We start from the raw sequence: 14,339 nt of genomic DNA, 5'->3' as shown, positions 1-14,339 counted from the left end.
TCAAAATTAATAGGTTGTTTAGCTTCATGGCTAGAAACCAATAGCATAGTCTTAATTCTTTTGTGTTCCCTTGCTTGTAATTTCTGTTGCACTATACCTATTTGTACATCAGCTTCTTTTCATTTTGCCATATTTTACGTTGAATACAAAATATTATTATATCATTATACTGGTTAGAAAATTTCCTCGTCATGAAAACCCTGATAAAAATACGGACTGATACATTTATAGTGCTTTCCTATCCTTCTGTAAATGTATTTTTAGCACTCCAATGCTTTTTAGAGATTCACCAATAGCTAAGGAGATCACACTAGAAAATACAGGTCTCTCTCTGACATCCATAAATCTGCAGTTTTTGAAGAGAATTATCTCTCTCTCTTGCTACACGTGTGAATATACATACACATATATATTTCAAGAATTGCTGAAAAGGTAGATGTTGAAAAAAGTATTTCGTGCTTACTGCTTTGTGTTAGGATTTCATGAAATAAACCAAACAACTGTATAAATCACACTTAATAAAACCTGAAATATACCGGGGCGCCTGGGTGGCTCAGTCGTTAAGAGTCTGCCTTTGGCTCAGGTCATGATCCCAGGGTCCTGGGATCGAGCCCCACATCAGGCTCCCTGCTCCACAGGAAGCCTGCTTCTCCCTCTCCCACTCCCCCCTGCTTGTGTTCCCTCTCTAGCTGTGTCTCTCTCTGTCAAATAAATAAAAATAAAATCTTAAAAAAAAAAAGACCTGAAATATACCAAAGTGAGATGAATTGTTTCCAAGGCGTATTTCTATTGTAACCTGTTCTTTAAAGCAATGCCAGTGATTTGTACCACATTGTATGTAAGACTTACTCCAGATAACCTCTCTTCAGTCCTGTCTGACGAGGGCTCAAATATAACTGTGATGCAGCCACTTTTCCAAGTTATATCAGAAGGTGCACACAGGTGGCCGAAATGCAAAGGTGATGGGTCATGGTAGATTCATTTACACTCTTTGCACTTCTATAACCAGGACTCAAATGTCAGCTTTAACAAATCAAACAAACAATAACAAAACAAGTAGTGTTTTCCTACCTGTCTCCAAAAACATATACAAAAGGGGGGGCATTTGTTATTACAGCCATGTTATGCTTGCTCAGTAACATAATCATCTCTAAGTGATACATAATTTATGTGAGTGATTTTGCTTTTTTAAATAAAATATATTTGATATTTTTAAAAAGTGGTGTGTTAAAAAAAAGTGATGTGTTAAAGTCAAAGTAAATCCTGTTTCTTTGTAAAGTTGTTTCAAATGACTTACCCAAATCAATTGCCCTGTGAATCACAGAATAGTCAGTTCAGTTTTAGAAAATCTTAATCTTATCTGTTCTTTTGGGGGCAGATGGTGGGAAGAAAACAAGCTCCTGAAACACTCTTGCCCATCGAGAGTGCAAAAATTCCCTGGGTGGGAAAAAATGTTATGAGAAGAATTAAAAACTGTAACTGTACTTGTTTCTATATCAAGTTGATATAAACAAACATTTTATTTATTCCTTACTCTGTACCAAATTATACTAAATACTTTATATATCTAATAATTAATATGATATAATAATCTTGACAACAACACCCTGAATTTTGGCCTATTATTTTCAGGCGTCAAAGGAGATAAAGAGACTAGACAGAGGAGGAGTGAGCAGTAAACAGGGTTACCTGATAACCTGGGGCACATCCCTAGTGCTTCTATGCACAACATAACCCATGTGCTGCACAGTGATAGTCACCGTTTAAAGGCTATGGATTCACCTAACATAAAATCAGGAGACATATTGGGACACCTGGGTGGCTCAGTCCGTTAAGCATCTGCCTGCAGCTCAGGTCATGATCTCAGGGTCCTGGGATCAAGTCCCTCATTGGGCTCCTTCCTCAGAGGGAAGCCTGTTTCTCCCTCTGCCTGCCGCTCCCCCTGCCTGTGTTCTCTCTCTCTCTCTGACAAATAAATAAAATCTTTTTTTTTTTAAAGATTTTATTTATTTATTTGAGAGAGAGAATGAGTTAGAGAGCATGAGAGGGGGGAGGGTCAGAGGGAGAAGCAGACTCCCTGCCGAGCAGGGAGCCCGATGTGGGACTCGATCCCGGGACTCCAGGATCATGACCTGAGCCGAAGGCAGTCGCTTAACCAACTGAGCCACCCAGGCGCCCATAAATAAAATCTTAAAAAAAAAAAAATCAAGACATGTCAAGAGGACTGAGCTCCTACTTTTGATCCCATTCACCTCTGAGTCCTGGTGGAACAGAGTAGGTGCCTCCCGCTTACCTGGGAAGTTGAAGTCTGGCTTTCAGTCCTCGCCAATAACAGGACAAGGAGAAACAAAGCACATCTCCTTCATTTAGAAACTCTCTTCTTCTTGCAGAACATGATTCACTGGCCTCTTTTACAGACTTGGAAAGGTGATCATGCTTCTACTTTGTGTCTCATATAGTGATGACTACAAGATGGGTCCATGGCAGGGAGTCCTTTCTTCCTCCCTTAGGAAAAGATGAAGGGCTATGATTGTGGACAATAATGGACACCTAATATCAGAAATGGATAAAGGTATGTGCTAGTTTTTTAAAATCAGCTTGCAAAAGATGATTAAACCTAAGTATAATTTTGTCTAGCCAAAGGACTATCCCTAACAAGGAAAAGATGAGTCACGACAAAGGATCCTGGACTGTGGGGATGAGTCTTGTCTGGTTGGGAGATTTGTCCCTTCTGATCTGCATCCCATACGTAATTTGGACTCTATTCTCCTTAGTGGTGAGTGCTTATAAATAGTGCCAACATATCCCCCCCTCTGTTTGTGTAAATAGTTACTGTCACAATAACATAAAAAGCAGGCTACGTTTCCAGGTCATTTGGTAATCACACCCACGGCAGAGAGGTAAAATGTTGAGTGTCCATGTAGGTAAGCCCAAGAATTATACAGGCGAAGAGATGCAGTTCTTTCCGGTCAGAGGAATGCTTCCAGAGCGCCCTCTTGCGGTCCCACACAATGGTCCCATACACTCTCTCATGCCCAAGCTGTTCACAGTTCTTTGATAACTATTTAGCTGTACCTTCACAACATAAAATCACAACTCTGGGATGTACTGACACTGAATTATGCACTACAAAATGCTTAATTTTGTGTGATATGAATTATAACCCAATTTAAAAAATCTTCATTGAATGTCTTTCATTAAATATCTTCTTTAAAAAAATTAAAACTAGCCCAAACTTAAATAAACAAGTAGTAAATAAATATCTGAAGGAGAAACGTATGCAAAAGGTAAGCAGAGGAAGAGGAGAGGATATTGAGATGCAAATAAGAATAAATAAATGAGCAAAGTCATTGAGAAGCTCTCTAGGGAAAAAGGGAAAAAAGTCAGAGAGAGAATTAATGGTCAGACAGGAAAAAAGAAACCAGAAAGGAAGACAAAATTAAAAAAAGAGTACAGTGAAAAAGTAAAGGAAATTGAAATGAAATCAAATGAGGAAGAAAAGGAACAATGAAAATGGGAGAAAAGAAAAAATATTTATCGATGACCTTTTCTTGACATTTAATCAATTAACACATTGCTAAAATTATCCAATATTTTATATACCAGAGCTTCCCATATTTTATTTATCTTAGTGTTCAATCCCAGAGTGTTATTTTTAGTCCTTTGCAGTGAAATTTTCTAGAATTTGGTTCTATCATGTTAGAAATCCTGCTCAAAGCAATGTCCACAATAGCCAAACTGTGGAAAGAGCCAAGATGTCCATCGACAGATGAATGGATAAAGAAGATGTGGTATATATATACAATGGAATATTATGCAGCCATCAAAAGGAATGACATCTTGCCATTTGCAATGACGTGGATGGAACTGGAGGGTATTATGTTGAGTGAAATAAGTCAAAGAGAGAAAGACATGTATCATATGATCTCACTGATATGAGGAATTCTTAATTGCAGGAAACAAACTGAGGGTTGCTGGAGTGGGGGGTGGGGTGGGAGGGTTGGGGTGACTGGGTGATAGACACTGGGGAGGGTATGTGCTCTGGTAAGCGCTGTGAATTGTGCAAGACTGTTGAATCTCAGATCTCTACCTCTGAAACAAATAATGCAATATATGTTAAGAAAAAAAAAAAAAGAAGAAGAAGGTAGCGGGAGAGGAAGAATGAAGCGGGGGAAATTGGAGGGGTAGACGAACCATGAGAGACGATGGACTCTGAAAAACAAACAGGGTTCTGGAGGGGAGGGGGGTGGGTGGATGGGTTAGCCTGGATGGTGGGTGTTGAGGAGGGCACATTCTGCATGGAGCACTGGGTGTTATGCACAATGAATCATGGAACACTTCATCTAAAACTAATGATGTAATGTATGGGGATTAACATAAGAATAAAAAAAATAAAAAAGAAATTAAAAAAAAAAAGAAATCCTGCTCAAAATACATTTACCAGAGAAATTGATGAATTCTCAGAAAATATGAACAGTGAGATCTTTCAGGACAACCCTCCCACCACCCACCCCTCCCCCCACACACACACCTCTTTAGGACAAATTTTTCCTCAGTTACATTATTGAAAAACCCCAAATTCCTCGCCAAAAGATAGAAGACTCAAAGACACTTAGCTAAGGCATTATTGAATTATTTCTTGTCTTCAGCCACTTTATCATAATCTGCTTTGCAAAGAGGAGAAATACTTTACCAGTCATCTCAGCATTGCCAAAGCACACCAGAGATGATCAGAAACCCATATCCCTTTCCTCTGAGCTTTTAGATTAGTTTTGAAAGGAGAGGGACATGGGGCAAAGGTGAAGTAAAAGGAAAGAAAGAGGGGGATGGCACAGCTGCCTCCTACAGGTAAGGACTCCTCTCCCCTCCCTTTCCTTCCCCTCCCCTCCCCTCCCCTCTGCTCATCTCCCATCTAGCCCTGCTCCAGTGTTACACTGTTTTCTCTACCTTGCCCCAGACTACTTAGAGAATGAGCTTTAAGCTAGAACCAGGCATGGTGAGTAACCCGCACAAATTTTTATTTCAAGCAGAATAGCTGCATTTATCATTACCAACAGCTCTGCATCTTTGGATCATTTTCATGCAGCTTGAACATTTGATTTTCATTTTGAAAGACCTCTTCCACTGGAATGAAGCATTATGGAAACGCATATATTTCCCTAAAATCCTAGCACATCAGTTTTCATATCTGTAAAATAGAGATAATGGCATAAACTATGCCTTTCCTGGAGGAATATACACATAGTTATCCAGCAATAAAAAACGTAATAAAATGCTTTATTAAATTAATAAACAAATGGAAATAAACTTGAAAATTACTATTTTAACAACATGCATCAGCTAAGCAGCCCATTCAGCATGCAAGTGTGGACAGTGAGACCTAGCAAAGCTATATTAGATTCCTGACCAGCCCCAGATGGACAGTTGCAGGAAGCATTTCAGACAAGGATGTTACTCTAAAGACTTGTTCTCAAAACAGAAATTTCGTGTACAGGGGAAAGAGCTAGTCTCTGAGGGAGTCATCTTTCTACTGGCATCAGCAAAGAAAAGGCCCATCAGCACAGACCTGGCACCTGGACCCTCTTTCCAGGAGTCGATGGGTGAAAAGCAAAGATGAAGACCAGTGCCAACTTGTTAGCAGGCTCAGGCCACCACAGGTGGGGGACCCTTAAATCACTTGAAAATTCTGGCTTCCTAATTCGAATAGCCGGAACACATGTTCTTTGGACAAATCTCCAGGAGAGGACAACCATGTCAAGCTGCCATGCTCTTAGGCTTGAAGAATACAGGAGGGACTACGGATTACAGGAACCTGGTTTCATAAATCATGTTGCTAAATACGTGTTTAAAAGAGACTGACAATGGCTGACTCACCTCTGGAGAGTGGAGGAGGCGATGGCAGAGGTGGGCAAGTTGTGAAATTTGAGGCAAGTGCAATTAGAACAGGTAACTTTCTCTAACTTTAGTGATGAAATCTCAAGGGGCCAATTATGCTTTGTTTGTTAGATTTATTTTATTTTCCCTCCTCCTCTGTCTGGTTGCTTCTGCATCAAACAGCCTAACCTACATTTCAACTTTGCAAATCCCAAGTTTTGTTTCCTTGTCCCCAGAGCATGGGAAGGAGCTCTCCAAACTTTAATTTCTCAAGGGGATGGGGTGCATCTGGAGTCTTCAGTGACACCACCTTTACATGGTGGAAATTTTATTCCACTTTATGAGCATGAAAATGTGATTACATCTCAAATTCCTCATTGCAGTTCACCCATCTCCACATTCCTTTGAACAATAGCCCCCAGCCAGGCAACTCAGGGGGCCAATGGGATGCTTTGTGCTTCACTGTCTGCTCTTAGTGTGGGCAGGGAGACTTTTTTATGCCAGTCCCTGGACAGATGCAGCCTAGGGTAGGGCTGCTCTCTAGGTTTGGAATTCTACCACCACATCCTGTAAACTTCTTAGAGCTTTTGACTTTTCCTCTAAGGGAGATAATCTTCCATACCCTGGTTTATACTTAGAGATTTTCAGTGTTCAGAATCCTTAATAAAAGTGCAGCCATACTGTGTGGGAAAACTCGAGTGAGGATGTAGTGAAACCTGTAGAAGCCCAGTGTATTCCCTTCTCCAAGAGGGAGGGAGATTTCCACTCATGTGCCTTGTCCCTGTGAGTGTGACTAGGCTGCTCTCACCCTCTGCTCAGCTACGTGGCATTGCCCCAGGAATGGGCTTGTGATTCATTCTCCCCAACTTATTCTGATTCATTCTCCCCAATAAGGTGGGGAGAATGGAGCTTTGACAATAGCATTTTCTCCCAGCCAATGGTCTGAGACCCACTTTCTTTATTTTTCTTTAAGATTTATTTACTTATTTGAGATAGAGGGAGAGCAAGCAGGGGGAGGGACAGAGGGAGAGGGAGAGAGAATCCTCAGACTCCCCAGTGAGTGCAGAGTCCAACGTGGGGCTCCAGAACCTGAGATCATGACCTGAGCCAACAATCAAGAGTCAGAAGCTCAACCAACTGAGCCACCTGGGTGCCCCTGAGACCCACTTTCTGAACAAAATAATGTGCCTGCAGAGTGCTGCCTATGTGAGTGCTGGAGTTGGAAGGGCAAATGTAGTAGAGCCTGTTAGCTCTGGACCTTAAAAAGACAAGAGAAGAGAAAAAAAGTTGCTTCTAGCTTCCAAAATGTTGTTGGCATTTCCCATAAAATATATTTGTTAAATTTATTGTCCTCTTTGCTTTATGGATTTATTATCTTGTCTCTTATGCTTTTACCATTATTTAGTACATTTTTAGGAGGGAGCAAATATAAACTCATTTGTAAAATCATTTCCTCACCTTTAGATACTTGGAATTTTTCATGGCATATTAATAGGAAAGATGACATTTCTTTGTCCTGTTAGTATAGCCATGTGTCCCAACATCACTTATTTAGTAGTACATATTTTCCTATATTACCTTGAATTTATACATCTATGATATACTAAATTCATATATGTAAAAGTTTCTTTGGGGATTATATTTGGATTCATGAATTTTTCTACAACAATACTACAATTTTAATTGTACTTATATATAATCTGCTTTGATGCATACGAGGGCAGGTACTCTCTCACTTTATTACACTTCTTTCTTAAAAACTAAATTTAATAAAATTTAAATGCCCTAAATCCACAGTGAACATTATACCTAATGGAGAATCTGTAGATGCTTTCCTTGGATCAGGAACCAGAAGGATACCTGCTATCACAGCTATTGTTTGACCTGACGTTAGAGGTCCTGAGCTACGATATATGAGAAAAGAAGTACATTGAGACATACAAAGATTATAAGGAAAACTACCATTTTTTACAGATAATATTATATATCTGAAAAAAATGTTCAACAATTAGATTTAATAAGAAAGAACTACTATTTATAATAGCAACATAAATTATAAAGTATTTAGGAATTTCTCAGCAGAGAGAATACATGATTTCTATGGAGCTCTTTGCCAAAACTTTTAGTCCTTCCAGTATTCTTCCTCTTCTTTTCCCATTTTCCTCTGTAGCAAGTAATACCTATAATATACTATATACATTAATTGTTTCTTATATTTATTATTTCCCTTAAGTAGAATGTAATCTCCATGAAGGCAGAGACTTTTGCTTGCTTTTCACTGTTGTATCCACAATACCTGGAAGAGTGTCTGCCATATAGTATGTTTAACAAATATCTGTTAAACAAATATGGAGAAAATATTAAAACTTTAAATAGCACAAAAAAGATTATCTAAATAACCTCAAAGACATTCTTCAGATGAGACAATGTATTATAAAGATGTCAATGCTCCAAAACTTTCACCGTTCACATTGCATTTCCTAGGGGCAAATGCAGGAGGAATAAGAAAGGAGAAGGGGGAATGTGAGCTCTAGAAGGACAGCTAACCCAGCAGGCCCAAGCTTAATAATTGAAGGCTTTTTTTTTTTTTTTTTTTTTTTTTACCTTATGTACAGTAGGGCAGTAATACATAGTGAAAATCTGGACTAATGTGAAAAGTTGGTCTTCAAAAATGTGTTCACCATGATCCACCTTATTGGTTAATCCAGGGAAAAGGGCATGTCAATCATTTCCTCTTTGTTTGAAATATTGTTATTTGGGCTATTGGAAGGAAGGAGAAATCTTTTGAATCTTTACCTTTTTTCACTAAGTTTCCCCAACAGTCTCCTCAGAGCACTCATTACCTCCTTGTTCCTCAAGCTGTAGATTAAGGGATTCAGCATTGGGGTCACCACAGCATAGAACAGGGCAACCAACTTCTCTTGCTCTGCTGAGGAACCAGCAGTGGGTCTCAAGTACGTGAAGATGGCTGTTCCAAAGCACATGGAAACCACAGTGAGGTAGGAGGCACAGGTCTCAAATGCTTTGCAGCGTCCTTCGGCAGAGCGAATATGCAGATTGGCAGTAACTATACGGCCATAAGAGAACAGAACCAGGAAACAGGGAAGCATGATCACCAGAAATCCTGAGATGGCCACCATGACCTTGTTGAAGGAGATGTCCACGCAGGTCAGCCTCAGCACAGCCAACATCTCACAAGTAAAGTGATTAATAACATTACGGCACAAAGGTAGCCGAAAGATGATGATCGTCTGCATCACTGAATTCATGAAACCAGCCGCCAAGCAGCCGGCAGCCAGCCCCAGGCACAGTCCTCCATGCATGATGACTGTGGTGCAGTGGATGGCACACCGCCACAGAGCGGTCATAAGCCATGGCTCCCAGCAGGAAGAACTCAGAGCTGCCCATCGCCAGGGAGATGAAGAGCTGGAACACACAGCTGTAGAATGGGATGGGCTTCCAGGCTGACAGGAAGTGAACAACCATCTGTGGGACAGTGCTGTTGGTATAACAGATGTCCACAAATGACAAGACACTGAGGAAAAAGTGCATTGGTGTGTGTAGCCTGCTGTCCAGTCTGATGAGGAGGAGGAGGAGGAAGTTCCCCAGCATGGTCACCAGATACATGACCAGGAAAAGGACAAATAGGGAGAGCTGAGTGTCCCAGCAGCTGGACAGCCCCAGCAGAATGAACTCATTCATCCATGTCTGGGTTTTCTCTGCCCATGAGACTCTGAGGACCAAATCCAAGTTATAAATCAATGAGCACCAGATACTTAAGGTGGCAGGGGGCCTGACGAGGTCATTTCGACCAAACAGCCATGTGACATTGCACTGTGTGCTTTCCCAGATTATATGTCTCCTTCAGGGTTTGGGACCACAATAGAACCCATTGATATGGCTCAGATTCAAGGAAGGAGAAAACTCTTCTCCTTCCTTAAATAGGAAAGGTTTTATGAAAATGCTTAGACATTTGAGATGAAATGATTAACTGTAAAACATGCTTCTCTTATTTAGGGCCCATTCCAAGGCATGGAGTTTGTTTACTTCTTTGTTGGATGCAAGTATTTCCCTCTTCTCGCCTCAAAATCCATATTGAATGGGGCCTAACAGGTATTAACTGTTTTTTTTTTAATTTACTATTTTACTTCTGGAGTCTCTATGAAAATGAAATACTAAATTTCCATCCTTTTAAAATCAGAAATTTTAGGTTGCAAGTTAGAAGGTAGCAAATATAAAATAGATTTTTCAGTAGGAACAAATTGTCAAAATTACATTTCAGGGTCAGGGAAGTAAAGAATGAAGACCTGGGGCGATCAGCCTCTGTTTTGAAAATCTTCACCTGCTTGTCTTTTATCAGTGTGAGAGGGTAAGAGGAAAGAATCTGTAATGTTTTCATCCTCCTTTGGAAGAGCAGCATAGCACTGATAGGCAGGGTATGTCTGTGAAGAAACAAATCAAAGTCAAAGATGCATTAACTTGCTTCCCTAATAAATGATAGGAGCTCAAATACTTGCCACACATATTTGCCTATTAACTAAGACAAAATGGAAAACTGGCTGCACATTTGCTGACTCTGTATGTATCCTGTGTAGTGAGAGTTATGGTTTGGAGACAATAGTGTGATGGAACATCATTAACTGGAATTAACTCAGTGAAAAGACTGTTGATTATCTTTTCCTTTGATCTCCTCTTACTTTGATCTCCATCTGAAATAGTTGACTATTTTCCCCTCTTAGGAAACTGTCATAGTCCATCCTTGTGTTAATGCTCCCTCTACCATAACTTACCCGAGCAGAAGGTGATACCTTAGTCTGCTCAATAACATCTCTAAACTTTCTAATCCTGCTGATGTGTTAGTATTTCAGAAAGTTCAAAGGCTCTAGTATTCAGAAATTCTCTTTAGAATTCTTAGTAATCTTATTTGCATCTTAATTCAAATCACAAGTGAAGGGGGGGCAATTAGAGGGGGAGACGAACTATGAGAGACTATGGACTCTGAGAAACAAACTGAAGAGTTCTAGAGGGGAGGGGGTGGGGGGATGGGTTAGCCTGGTGATGGGTATTAAGGAGGGCACGTATTGAATGGAGCACTGGGTGTTATACGCAAACAATGAATCATGGAACACTACATCAAAAACTAATGATGTAATGTATGGTAATTAACATAACATAATAAAAAAATAAAAAAAATCACAAGTGATTTCTAAAAAACTCATGGACTAAATGAAGTCCACTCTCAACTTCCCACATCCTCTAATTACTCTGCCCTTTGGATGGAGAAAGTGAAACTCATTCATAGCTGTCCCAAGGAGATATTACCTGCTTGTTGTCTGTGATCAGATAGTGCCATTGAATATGTTATGAAAATCCCAATTTGTATTGAGGGCATTCATGAGAGTAAGGGCAGCTAACCACAGATCAATAGGGTGCCTGAGATGCCCCTGTGGCAAGCTCCCTGCTCAGCAGGGTGTCTGCTTCTCCCTCTCCCTCCTGCTCAAGCTCTCTCTCTCTCAAATAAAATCTTAAAAAAAAAAAAAGAAACATAGTTAAAATATCATGTTTCTGTATCATCTTCATGGTTTTTAAAGTGCCTCTCTCTGGGAATGAATGAACTGCTTTGCCAATAAACATGCATTTCCCAGTTCAATTCTCATTACCTAGTTTCTCCATCTGTCTAAAGGGATCATACATTCAGGTTTATCCTAATTCACTGGAGGGAGGGAAATAGAGACAAGGATGGAATAAGTACATAATATCAATAAGAAAAGGAAGGTTAAAAAAGAGGTTAAAAATAAATAAAAGTTCAAAACAGTTTTGAAAATTTGATATGTAAATAAAAGTTTAAAGCGGATTCAAAAGTAAGGTGGAGGTGTTGTAACCTATTTAACGGCAAGCATGCATCACCTTTTCTTCCTGGAATGGTGGTTCAAGCTCCCTGAAATTACACATTACAAGTATTCTTCTCAAAAAAGGAGCACCTGGAAAGTGTGATATTTCCCAAAAGTTAATTGGCTAAGTTGCTCTCTCCACCCCATCCCCACTTCCTTATGCATACCTATATTGTTTAGGTCAACAGAAAGTCTGAAGCCAGCTATCCAGATGATATCACCTTCCGACCATCATCATTTAAGAATGTTGGTCAACACAAACCTGTCCGCTGGTGCAGATTTCCAGGAGCGGGTAGGTGCGGAGGAGTACAGAGTGGTGGATGGGACATGACCTGTAGTAGCTAAGCCCAATGCTTCCTACCGTTGTGGCCAAAGCCTTGTGCTAGGTGCTGCATTTCTCAGAGGTACCAGAAAGAACTTTCTCCCCAGTTTGGCTACCCCAAATATGTTTTCTTTTAACATAATAGTGAACGTTAACTATACTGAAATTTAAATTAGAAACTTAATAATTTTTTTAAAAACTTAATAAAATTAAGATATATATGTTTTCTTTAAACCAATTGCCAAAATGGGACATTTATTTCTCCAGTAGCCCGATTCAATCCAATTGCCACATGAGCCAAGGAAGAAGTTGTGTGTGAAGGATACCCTGGCTTCCTGATGCTGGTCCTAAGAACTCAAGGGGAACACCTCTGAGCATGACTGTCTTACCTCTGGGACAGGAGGTCATCATTGCCCCAGGAAGAGCAGAGATGGGCAAGATGGGGGATTTGGAAGAAGTAACTTTCTTTTCCCTCAGAGAGACAATCTCTACAGGCCAATTATGCTGTGCTTATTAGGCTTCTGTTACTTCTTCTCTGAATAGTGATTTCCTCACCTGAAACTCTTACCTATTTTTTAAAAGAATTTACGAACCAGAATTTAGTTTTTCCTGACCCAGAAACACGAGAAGAGAAACCAAAGCCCCAGTTTCCCTTGGAGACATTCTCCTGCCTTTACTGAAGTTTCTCTTTGAGAAACTACAACTTGCCCATGACTTTCTGTCCATGTACTCAAGACTGAGACCATTTGACCCAAAGTGCCCAATTACTCAGGGATCACCTGGTGGCCCTTCAAACAACATCCCCTGTAACATGATTCTGAAGTGAGCTATGGTCAGATATTCTCTTCACAACTGATACAGCTATTTGGTGAGACTTTTCTCCATTTTGTCTCACTATCGGAAGGCTTTTAATTGGGCACAATCAAATTATTTAGCTATTTTTGTACCTAGATGTCTGCCCTCATATTCTGTAAATACGACAAATTCATGAGCCACTTTGAGTATCTCAAATTACATATTAATTCTATTGATAGACATTTAAGTTGTTTCTAATTTGTGGCCATTGAAAACAATACTACTGTGAACATCCTCTCCTCTCCTCACCTTGCCTTGCCTCTTCCTCTCTCTCTCACACACACACACATACACACTCACACACACACACAGTCACACTCAACCTTTTGTCATATATATCCATTTCTGTTACCTAGAGTGGAATAGCTGCATCACATCTGTGCAGGTCTGTCTTCAGCTAATATTGTCAGTTTGTCAAAACAGTTGTACCGATTATATCCCCACAAACTACATTTGTATGAGGACTTCTTTTGCTCTAGACTTTATCCTCGGATTATCAGTCTTTGTCACTGTAGCCATTCCGATGGGCATATAGTAGTATCTCATGGGGATTATATCCCACATTTCTCTGATGACTGATGAGGTTGTGCATATTTTTAAATACTTATTGGTCATTGAAGATTCCATTTTCTGAGCTGTGTGTTCAGTTTCTTGCCTGTTTTTCTCTTGGGTTATCTCTCTTTTTCTTATTGATTTTAGTTTTTTGTGTGTTTTTAATATGAGCCTATTGTTTATATGGATCACAAATATTTTCTCCCACATGTGGCTCTTTCATTCTCATAATGGTGCCTCTGATGAAGGGATGCCCTTAATTTTAATGTAGTTCTATTTATTGTTTTTCATATAGTTATTGCTTTTTTGTGTCTTGAGAAATCTTTGTCTCTCCCAAATCACAAAGTTATTCTTCAATGTAATCTTTCAGAGCTTTAATACTTTACTTTTCACATTGAAAACAATATATCTGGAATTTATGTCTGGGTATTTTATAAGATAGAAGCCCAAATTTATTGTTCTTCTATGTGGATATCCAATTTTATCGAGAGACCATTCTTTCCTCACTGTTCTCCTGTGTTGCCATAAATCAAATTTTGATTTATATGTGTTGGTTGATTTCTAGACTCTTTTTTCTGACCCATTGGTCTATTTGTCTATTGTTATAAAAATATTACAATGCCTTAATTACTGTAGCTTTATAATAAAGCCTGTTTTTATCATAGTGCAAATCCTCCAACTTGATTCTACTTTTTCTTTCTTTTTGGGGGCAGGGCGTGGCTATTCTTGGCCATTTGAATTTTCAATCTGATTCTAAAACTATCTTGAAAATTTTCAGGAAAAAAATTTGCTGAAATTTTAATTGGGATTTAATCTAAAAATAAATTTGGGGAGGGGCACCTGGA

The 14,339-nt window shown here is 39.5% G+C and overlaps 1 long non-coding RNA gene and 1 pseudogene across 1 annotated transcript in view; both read right to left on the bottom strand.

Moving 5' to 3' along the window:
• LOC118021212 overlaps positions 1 to 5,913 on the bottom strand; it is a 51,954-nt gene extending 46,041 nt beyond the window's left edge. The window contains exon 1 of the long non-coding RNA XR_004682135.1: positions 5,875 to 5,913. This is a non-coding gene — a long non-coding RNA (uncharacterized LOC118021212). The remainder of the gene's footprint in view (positions 1 to 5,874) is intronic.
• Positions 5,914 to 8,666: 2,753 nt separating this feature from the next.
• On the bottom strand, positions 8,667 to 9,822 carry LOC118020584 (annotated as a pseudogene).
• Positions 9,823 to 14,339: the final 4,517 nt, after the last annotated feature.

The sequence above is a fragment of the Mirounga leonina genome, unplaced genomic scaffold (genome assembly GCF_011800145.1).
Source record: "Mirounga leonina isolate KUSES-001 unplaced genomic scaffold, KU_Mleo_1.0 Mir_174, whole genome shotgun sequence".
Classification (NCBI taxonomy): Eukaryota; Metazoa; Chordata; class Mammalia; order Carnivora; family Phocidae; genus Mirounga; species Mirounga leonina.
This window is presented reverse-complemented; position numbering and strand designations above follow the sequence as displayed.